Genomic DNA, 11739 nt, shown 5'->3' on the forward strand with positions numbered 1-11739 from the left:
AGCTCATAGACACTAGTGATTTGATTAACTCCAAAATTGACCAAAGTGTCCACCTTCATCGTCAAATCCTTAAGTTAGGTAGCTATAGCAGTTGTTGCATCCAACTCCAGAATTCCTGTTACTTTTCCCTGAGTCAGTCTCTGAGAAGGATTCTAGTATTCATTAGCAGCCATCAGTTCAATCAATTCATAAGCTTCATTGTAGCTTTTAGCCCACAAGGCTCCTCCTGATGCTACATCGAGCATGGGTCTAGAAGTAGCACCCAATCCATTGTAAAAACAATTTATAATCATCCAATCAGGCATGCCATGGTGTTGGCACTTCCTTAGCATCTCCTTATATCGATATCAAGCCTGACACAGAGATTCACCAGTTTGCTGAGCAAACTGAGTAAGAGCATTCTTGATTACAGCAGTCTTCTCCATAGGGAAGAATTTAGTGAGAAACTTTTGAGCAAGATCCTCCCATGTGGTGATAGACCCTGGTGGTAGAGAATGTAACCGACACTTTGCTTTATCCCTTAGAGAGAATGGAAAGAGTCGTATCTTGATAGCATCTTCAGTCACACCATTGAACTTGAAAGTATCGCAGATCTCGATCTCAATAGCTGAATCATCTGAATCATGCTTGAATTGATCTCAAAAGCGTTAGCCGAGATGGCTGGCCTGATGATGCTTGACTGAATATCATCGATCTTAGGCTAAGAATAGTCCATCAAAGCTTAGAAATTTCTGCTTGATCTCCCATGACTACTAAAACTGGTTCCTCGATTTTCTCTTTTTCTTCTACCTTCTCTTGGTCCTCAAAACCTTCCCTTCGAACCACTACAACTTCTTCCTCGGCTTTATCCAGAGTTCTCTTACGAGACCGCAAACGCGTATGCACACACGCTCGCTAGAATACCTGAAATAATACAAGGAAACAGATAAGTAACAATGTCCAAGTCAATGAACTTTAACGATCACTGATGACAAACACATAAACAAAAAATTAAAACTGCAGTCCCCGGCAGCGGCGCCAAAAACTTGTTAGTCGCTAAACACATGCTAATAATATACGCAAGTATACGTGTTCGCAAGTAATATAGAATTATTTCTAGTTCGTTCCAACAGAAAATGACTTTGGTTAACTAATTAATTTATGCACTTATGCACCGATGATATGGTTATTATCCAATGCTAAGACTATAACAATTTGGGGTTTTGATTATAACTAAGAATTAAACTAACAATTATAACTAAGAAAATAAGAATGGTTGAATTAATATATATGACAAACATGGGATTCTAACTTCATTAAATACTTCATTCAATAGCCTTTTTGTTTTTAACCTTAGCATGTAATGGTGATAATACTAATCAGATAATACGAAACTAATAAACGCCAACTTTCGTTGCACGAACACCATACTACCAGACATCCACAAAAGAGATAGAAGCTGAATAGACACCAATTATATTGAGACTCTATATGTCTATAGAATTTGACAACATAATTGTTTAATGCACAAGTTATCTATCGTGATTACATAGGGCAATTAAGATGGTTAAAATTACCTACGAATCATGCATAACAATAACACATGAACCTATGCTAGCATGGCAAGTTCTAAACCCTTAAATTCACTTTCACTTCATTAAGAATTAACACATTATCTTATAAGTTCACGACGCTCATAAGACAAATAAGCACAACCAATACTAGGTTATCATACAATCACCACACACTAAGGCATCGAAACAAATTAACTAAATAAATCCGCTAGAACCCCACGATAACGATTAGCCCATAATCGGACTCATCATCAACGTGGGTCCGATGAAAGCATGGTATAATAAACATAGTCTTTATATAGAATAAAATAAAACCAAGTACGAAACAAGAGTAAGGTTCACGAATAAGAAAATTAGCATCCAAGTTATAACTTAGAACAAAGATTCACAAGTAAAAACAAGATCTTCTTCGTCATCGTTGAATCGTGCTAACACGGTCTTCTTAGGGCTCTCCTTGTGCTCTGATGTATCCGTCTCTCTAGAATACGTCCTTTATTTTAGTGTATATAGCAGCCCATGCAAGATAGAAGTCCTCCAATTGTAAATCAACTAGAATCAGGATTCTGGGATCCCGACCCGGCACGGCCGTGCGGTTCATCAGCGCGGGCGCGCTGGCTTTCTGACAAATGGGCACGGCCGCGCGGGCGCGCCGTGCTTCTGGAAAAGCTTTTGAATTTCTTTAATTCCTACTGCAATCGAGTTGGCTTCCGGAGCTTTATTCTTTGGACATCATCCTAACACTATATTAGCACCAAAATAATGCTGATTCACCTGATTCTTAGAATAATGCCTGAAATGCAAAAACACTAGAAAATACATTAAAACACCAACAACTTGAGTATATTTACACCAAATTCATAACTTTATGGAGCGTAATAAAGTGTCATAAATTTCACTCAATAATTGCCTCCCAAGAAGCACTTGGTTTACGTCTCAAGCTTGATGTGGCGCCCCAAAACCCAGGGTCAGGAGTCTCGGAAGCCACGCCATCTAAACTAACACAACTCACACTACAATATATAAATACTCACACTTCACGACCCCACACTTATCACACACACACTTACAGGTTATTGTCTTGGAAATGAACCATCATAACTAGAGTAATTGTTAACCATCAAGTGATATTTATTACAACCTAAAAGTAATTAATCTTACCGGGGAGTGGCCTTTAGGTAAGGCTAGTCCGCCGGCCAAATATACGTTTCATGTATCTTACCTTACATAAGTCATACTTATAAATAAGCCGAACTATAAACAACTGAAATCTAATCCAGCTTATTCTGACCACCTATGGTATAACACCAAATAATCTACGGAACAGCCGGCCATTTCCTACCCATTTCCTGGCTGTGGTTCTCATGGAAGGCATCTTGATTCACTGTTGTGTTGTGTCAATTTAAGAAAACAAGTGTGAGCTATAATGCCCATCATGATAATGTACAGTATGAAAATTACTGTATGATAACATCATAAATGATATCTATGTTTTATTCGAAAATAGTTTTCCTTGGTGATACACACTTTTTTATGAAAAAAATTCATTAAAGGGGTTTTAATAACCTGCGAATACCTTAATAGTAATCCCAGCACCTAGGCTTGGGTTACGGTATTGCATCACAGTTCCAATTGGAAGGGTTTAGACATTCACTGGAGCCACCGCATACGATGATCAGTCGTACTGCGATAAAGTAACCTTTTGTACTAGTAGAAGGACGAAACTGTCATCTCTCGGGTATCACCCTTGCCGCATTCGGGCTACGTGTCCCATTTTCGGGTATAGACATACTTCACAAGTTCCTGAGTACACTGAGTACCTTCGCCTGCGGTACCTTTGATAGTCCATCTAGCACACATAGTACCAGAGTCTACCCCTCCCTTGTCCTTTAAAAGAATTCTATCAATCTCGAGAACTCGAACCACATCGAAGTTCCCCAAGCGTTTTGCTTGTTGATAGAAATAGCTTATCTCTCTAAGATATAAGTGTATATATATGTATAGACGTACTTCCAAGAATTTCAGAGGAAGTACTAAGAATGTGAGTTGACCGTTGACAACAGATAATTAATAAGGGGGAAAAGTTTCTTCTCGAAACTATATTCAACATATTAAATATGTCGGGATAAGATTCACCGACGATCTGAAATTATTCGAATGATATTCTGAAATTAGAAAGTATATTTTAAATCAGGATCTATGATTCTTAAGTCAATAATAAACCATTTAATAAATAATTAAATGATGATTGATAATAATCAAACCTCGAATGAGTTTACTTCCTAAAAGAATATTTAAAATAATATTCCCCAACTAGTTTGTGTCTACATAATTAATAATCTATAATGATTAATCGGATTTGAAATATATAAACGTTGGAGTATACTACTCCCATAATAAAGGAATAAGTATATAATATTTGTTATTCGAACAATAAAATATAGTTGAGGGAATATGATCGTTGGGAAATCATTTTAATAAAAGTTCGAGGTGTTTTAATGTTCGTAAGTGGACGATGAATCCCTTTTAAAATGTACTACTATGGACTTATAACCATCCCATAATATCTCCAGAATGATTCTCGGGTTTTATCTTAAATCCCGACTGACTCTCGATCTTATATAATATGTCACGCCTTAAAGCGAAATAACATTTCACGATATATTCTTATCGTACAACATCGCTACATTATGCGAAAATTCAACAACTACGTATCATGGAAAACATGGTATTTATGCGATGATAGTAAAACAATCCTTTCACAACACAACAGTAAAAGTGGAGTTGGGTTTGTAAACTTGCCTGGGTATCTCGAGGTGGAGGATTCTCTAGGTTCCGCTCGGAAATTTATAACCATAAACACATTTCATTTCGTTAGGTTCCGTTCTAATTTGCGGCAACTCGCACTTATGCACTACTTATTATGCACGCTCTTAACTCATACTACCTTTAACGTTCCTTTAAGTCATATTCACATTATGGTCACTTCATTTTCCTAAGTATCTTGGGTTCATTCTCATTATCGTCGTCGGCTCCGCTTAAGGATTCTTACGGTTTCTACTCGCGCGGTCTCGGCTCCGACATTTTTATAAAATTTAGAAATAATTATTTTCACTTGCAATTGTAATGGAAGTTAGGAAACTCAATGTGTCACTCTCTGTAAAAATTTCATGATTTATGAACACTTTTAAGTCTATCCTTTATATTTTCAAATTTTGTAATTTGTAGCAGTTTTTATCGCGTAAATCACTTTTACTAAAATGACCATAACTTTTGATCCGTAAATCGGAATCAAGCGATTCAAGTGCCTAAATGATCCTTATAACATTTTCTATCCTAAAAAAAGGTTAATTTTCAATAATCTATAGTTTACAACTTCGGGACTTTCTGCAGAAACTTAGAGTTACGATTTGTTGATTTTAACGAAGTTACGTTTTATGATCGGGGTTTCGTATATGCCCTAACTATTAACACAACCACCAACAATCATCATATCATCATCAACACACAAACTCATCTCAAAAACATCATGTTCTTGAGGCAACAACAACCAACTTTAATCTACTTAACTTAAACACCAAGATTTCATCAATACTACTTAGTAAGCTAGGTTTACTACAACATACGAAATGGATCTTAAAAATGAACCTTAAATAAAGTTGGGCCAAATCTTTTTACCTTTATTGAAATCTTGAGATGTCTTCTTGAGGATGGTGGAGGCTTGAAAGTTCTTGGTATGATTTTTAGAACCTAAAACCACCATTGAAATCAAGAACCAAAGAGAGGTTACTATTCATACTATTCACTAGTGAGTTTCTTGAATTTATTCCACCCATCAAACCTTGATAAAAAAAGATGAAAGAATTTTTTTACCTTATTTTAGTTGCTAGGAGGCTTGGGAATTAATTGGGTGATTTTACAAGAGCTTGAACTTGGAGTTTGGAATTTGAATTCCTCCATTTTTTGCATTAGGGCCGAATGGAAGCTTGTGAGGGGGTATTTATACTACTTTGGTTGCTTCTCTTGGATGCTTTGGATAGGTTGCTTCTTGGAAGGTGAGTTGATATCTTGTAACTTGATTTTATTCTTCCTAGTATAGCATTCTAGGTTTATTATTTGTTGCCAAATCCATGGACATATCTTTGTAGCTTGCTAGCTTACAAGCTAACTACAATGTTAGCTTCCTTAGCACACTATTTTACTAGCTAGCTTGGTCATCCTATGGTTAGCTCACTATTTGATGAAGTAACCATGGTTACTTCCTTACCATTGTTTATTTAGTGTGCTACATTTATTTAATCATTTACGCGTTCGCTCGGTTACTTAAACGTTCTCTGTAATACTTACTCGTAAATGGTCCGCGATGTAATTCATTTCGTATTTATTCCTTATATTTTTATTTATTCTACTTGAATATAAATCCGTAGGATTTTAATCTCGTAATTATATTGTGATTCTCGTAATCCTCGATGAGTCGTAAATACGGCCGTTTTTCAAAGTTCGTTTTCTTCGAAAACTAATAGTGTTTACATACACTCATTTGGTACGTATAATCGTAATATCAACTCCGAAACTCATTTTCTCATGCACTACATAGTGTGGGCTCAAAAAAAATTCCCGTCCGTCAGGGTTACTATTCATTAAACGTTTTACAAGGTCTCAAAAAATTCGAGTTATTACAGTCTTCCCCTCTAACAAGGATTCCGTCCCGAAATTAATTAGAAAATAAGTGGGGATATCTATTCCTCATTGTGTCTTCAAGTTCCCAAGTTGACTCTTCGACATTTTGATTTCTCCATAAGATCCTAACCAGCTTCACAGTCTTGTTCCTCATCACTTGTTCTTTCTGGTCCATTATCCTTACTGGCTGCTCGATGTAGGTCAGGTCTGGTTGTAAATCTACCTGCTCGTACTCTATTACATGTCGTGCATCTGCATGGTACTTCCTTAACATGGACATGTGGAACACGTTATGTACTTGTTGCAAATTAGGAGGCAAGGTGAGCTCATAAGCTAGAGTTCCTATTCTCCTCAAAATTTCAAAGGGTCCAATGAATCTGGGACAACTTCCCTTTCTTTCCAAATCTCATCACTCCTTTCCACGGAGATACCTTCAATAGCACAGAATCTCCTACTTCATATTCCCTATCTTTCCTGGTCTGGTCGGCGTACTTCTTTTGTCTGTCCTGGGCTGGTACCAGTCTTTTCCTGATGAGTCCAACCATTTCTCTGGTCTGCTGGACTAACTCTGGTCCTAATATCTTGTGTTCTCCGACTTCATCCCAACATAAGGGAGAGCGACATCTTCTTTCGTAAAGAGCTTCATATGGGGGCATTCCTATGCTAGCGTGATAGCTATTGTTGTAAGCAAATTCGATCAGGGGTAAGTGATCATCCCAATTTCCTTTGAAATTAATGGCACACACTCGTAGCATATCTTCTAGGGTCTGAATAGTCCTTTCACTTTGTCCATCAGTCTGGGGGTGGTAAGCGGTACTCATGTTAGTCTGGTGCCTGCACATTCCTGGAAGCTTCTCCAAAATCGGGAATTAAACCTCAGGTCTCTATCTAACACTATGGCTACAGGAATGTCGTGTCTTACTACAATTTCCTTCAAGTAAATATCTACCAACTTGTCTACAGTGTATCTTTCGTTGATTGGTAGGAAGTGTGCGAACTTGGTCAGTCTATCAATGATAACCCATATGGCATCGTGATTGGTCTTTGTCCTTGGTAAGCCTGTCACAAAATCCATATCTATTTGCTCCTATTTCCATTCCGGAATCTCTAGGGGTCGTAATAGTCCACTAGGTCACTGATGTTCCGCCTTCACTCTCTGGCATGTCAAACACTTACTGACCCACTCTGCTACTTCTCTCTTCATGTTAGGCCACCAATAATATTCCTTAAGGTCACGGTACATTTTTGTACTTCCTGGGTGGATTAAATATCCAGAGTTGTGCCCTTCGTGTAGCAGCTCATCCTTTAATTCTTGCACATTCGGAATACAAATCCGGGACGCATACCTCATGATCCCTTTCTCATCCTTCTCGCATCTCACTTCTTCACCGGTCAATGTTCCTTTTTCCTCACTCATCTTCTTTTCCTGACATACTCGTATCTTTTCAGTCAGTTCTGGTACTAGCTTAATCTCAAATAATCCTTTCGTTCCCTTACATGTCATCCTTACGTCAATTTCCATCTTCTCAAATTCCTTAATCAACTCCTCCGATGTTATTATCACCTTGATTCTTTCCTTCCTACTAAGGGCGTCAGCCACCACATTGGCTTTACCCGGGTGATACAAAATTTCACAGTCGTAGTCTTTTATCAACTCTAACCATCTCCTCTGTCTCATGTTCAGTTCCTTTTGAGTGAAAATATATTTGAGGCTCTTATGGTCAGTGTAGATCTCGCATTTCTCACCGTATAGGTAGTGTCTCCAAATTTTCAGGGCAAACACTATGGCTGCTAATTCTAGATCATGCGTAGGGTATTTGCTCTCATATTTCATCAATTGCCGAGAGGCATACGCTATAACTTTTCCGTGCTGCATTAGTACACATCCTAATCCTTTAAGCAATGTGTCGCTATATATCACAAACTCTCCCTTTCCATCGGGAAGAGCGAGCACTGGTGCTGACACCAGTCTCCTTTTCAGTTCTTGAAAATTCTCCTCACATTTCTCTGTCCATACAAACTTTTCTGCCTCCGGGTAAGTCTAGTCAGTGGACCGGCTATCTTAGCAAAGTCTTGCACGAATCTTCGGTAATATCCTGCTAAACCCACAAAACTCCTAACTTCTGTTGGGGTAGTTGGTCTTTCCCAATTGGATACCACCTCTATCTTGGCAGGGTCAACTAAAACTCCTTTGCTACTCACCATATGTCCTAAAAACTGAACTTCTCTCAACCAAAATTCGCACTTCGAGAACTTGGCATACAATTTCTCATTCCTCAAGATTTCTAAGTATCCTCAAATGTTCTGCGTGTTCTTGCTCTTTCTTTGAGTAGATCAGAATATCATCTATAAAAACTATCACACATATATCCAGGTACTTTTTGAACACTCTGTTCATCAAATCCATAAAGGCTGCAGGTGCATTGGTTAACCCAAACGACATAACTAAGAACTCATAGTATCCACACCTAATGTGAAAAGCAGTCTTCGGTATATCTTCTGGTTTGATTTTCAACTAGTGATATCCTGTTCTTAAATCTATTTTGGAAAAATGTACATCTCCTTTGAATTGGTCGAATAGGTCATCAATTCTGGGGGGAGGGTGAAAGGAATATGTCCTAAGTCCAATCATGCATTAGGATTTAGGAATAACTTTTATGTAATCTATTTTGATTTCATTGATATTAATAAAGACTTGTTTTGTTTTTATTACGGGCTTTATCTATTTAAGTGTTTAAATAAGATATACCATAGTTTAGAGTAAAGCTTTTTATGGATTATGATGAGATCATAATAGTGAGACCTAAAAAGATGATAACTCTAAACTTAAATAGCTCCTGGTCATAGGATTACTAACTGGTAATTAATAATCCGCAAAGATCGGTACATACTATGCTTGCTTCATTATGAAGGTTGTCTGTTCTCATAGACATTTGTGTGGTGACACTATAGCTAGTATGTAGGTGCTTATTATGCAATAAGTTCACTGAACATGACTCGCACAGCTGAACAACTGATGGAGTTCACTCACGTGTCAGCAGTTGTTCACATAGTGATAGTTGTACAAGTATCCTTAGACTTGAGGTCATCATAGTCATCTTGTGTACACTGAACTATGCTTTGGTTTAGTTCTTAGTCTCCAGGGACAATTATTAGGGCTCTTCTGGGTATAGGAATTTGTACACGAAGATAGTGTATGATCAATAAAGGATCTACCCCTTCCAGTGAAGGAAGCGAATGTTTAAGGCTAATCCACTTATGCTAGTTCAGGAATCTCTGGTCAGAGTAAAAGAAATTAGAAAGGAGTTTCTAATTTGCATAGAACTACGCATAGTAAATGGTAAGCAAAGTGATTGAATTAGATAGGCTTGACACGAGATCCATGCCTCGTATTTAATCGGGACATTGTAGGGTAGAAGGAGTTTATTGTACTGTAACTATTCACTGAATAGGTTCTTGGTATTCTAAGCAGTGAATTCATATTATCCGGATAGTCGCGATATGCTGAGAAGTATCCCTCACGATGTAGAATAAATGTGATTAATTAATTAATCATATTTAATAGATTAGAGAATTTATATAAATAATGATAAAAGAGTTTTATTATTATTTATTTCTACTACCGACTTAATATTGAACCTATAGGGTCACACCATAAAAAGAGAATGATTTAATGGTGGAGGAATTAATTAATAATGGCTAATAATTATTTATTTATGAAATAAATAATTAATTGGCAAATTTAATAATTGATTAAATGAGATTTAATTGATTATAAATTAATTAAGAAAAGTTCTTAATATTATTAATTAAGGATTTAATTTTTGGAAATTAAATCAAGAGAGAGAATTATTTCTAAAGTGTTTAGAAAAAGGATTAATAATTAAAAGGTGTTTTAATTATTAATGAGAATAATAAATGGGATAATACTAATATTATTTATGGGAAAATTTCAGCTGAAAATTTTGCCTATAAATACACTATTATAGACCCTATTTTATTCTAACGCACATCAAACCTGAAAACCCAAAAAGTTTGGAAAACCCAATTCTCTCCACCTCCTTCCTCCTCCTTAACATCGTTTTCTTGGTGGATACCGGTGGAGTGCTTCACACTTGAGGAGCAACTGCTAAGGATCTCTGATCGTTGTCTCCGAATTATTTTTAAAGGTTAGATTCGATCCCTCGAATTTTTATTCATGATCTGTATGCTTTTATTTGGATTTTATATGTGTAAAAGTGTTTTGCCATGCCCCCGCTACGATTAAAATCTTACAGAGGGTACCTATTCTTAATAGTCAGCTTATTCAGCTCTCGATAGTCTATGAATAATCTCATGTTGCCGTCCTTTTTCTTTACGAACAGTACTGGCGCTCCCCATGGTGACACACTGGGTCTTATCATTCCATTCTCTAATAACTTTTGCAGTTGAGAAGCTAGTTCCTTCATCTCAACTGGGGCTAGCCTATATGGGGCCTTGGATACTGGCGCCGTTCCTGGTGCTAACTCTATAGCGAACTCTATTTCTCTGTCAGGTGGTAATCCTGGTAAGTTCTCTGGGAATATATCCTCGAATTCGTTTACTACGTGTATATCCTGTATATTAGGGACTTCCTTCTTGGTATCTATCGCATAAGCCAAATAGGCCTCGTTACCTTTCCTTAACAATCTTTTTTCCTGAAGCATGGTTAGAAATTTCTGGTTCTGTCGTTGACCTTTAAACTCTACTTCTTTTTCATTCTGCACTCTTATTTTACTTTCTTCCGTTCATAATCTATTTGCGCTCCGTTACTGGATAACCAATCCATCCCTAAGATTACATCAAATTCTCCTAACGCGAATGGGATTAGGTCGACCTCGAAGATCTTCCCTTCTAATTTCAACTTGCATTTAGAGTGTACTTGATTTACAGGGATTATTTCTCTGTTTTCTATTTCCACTCGTAATATCTCACGTAAGGGTATGGCATTAAGTTTTAACTTTTTAGCAAAATCTTGAGATATAAAAGACCTGGTTGCTCCAGAATCAAATAGGACATTTGCATGTTCGTAATTTAACAAAAGGGTACCTGCTATCACGTCATTGTTTCGGACAGCATCCTGAACAGTCATGTTGAAGGTCCTAGCAGCTGGGGGTCAGTTGGATGCAGCTTTGCTCATCCCTGAGGCTGGGGGCTTCAACGTTGGGCAATCCTTCTTCATGTGTCCTACCTTTTCACATTGGAAACACGTTACATTGGGTCGGGTGCAGTTGTTGGCAAGGTGTCCGATTTGGTCACACCGGTAACATCTCAGAGGGGCTCTTTTCTGGGTACACACTCCAAGGTGTCTCTTCTTACAGGTTTGACACTCTGGTATTGGGGCACGTGGTTGGCTATGAAATGTTGCCCTAGATTGTCCGCCGCCTTGGCCAATGCTTTCACTCGGGGCCTTTTTGAATCCAGGGCCTCGTGCAGATTGGGACACCGCTCCCCTGACGAACCTGCTCGGAAGGCTCCTGTTCCCGGTTCC

General features: G+C 37.7%; 1 non-coding gene across 1 annotated transcript; it reads left to right on the forward strand.

Moving 5' to 3' along the window:
• Window positions 1–303: 303 nt before the first annotated feature.
• Window positions 304–410, forward strand: LOC141687951 (small nucleolar RNA R71). The gene has a single exon (XR_012561425.1). It is a non-coding gene; the product is annotated as a small nucleolar RNA R71 (small nucleolar RNA).
• The last annotated feature ends 11329 nt before the right edge of the window (window positions 411–11739 follow it).

The sequence above is a fragment of the Apium graveolens genome, chromosome 9, assembly GCF_009905375.1.
Source record: "Apium graveolens cultivar Ventura chromosome 9, ASM990537v1, whole genome shotgun sequence".
In the NCBI taxonomy this organism is placed as follows: Eukaryota; Viridiplantae; Streptophyta; class Magnoliopsida; order Apiales; family Apiaceae; genus Apium; species Apium graveolens.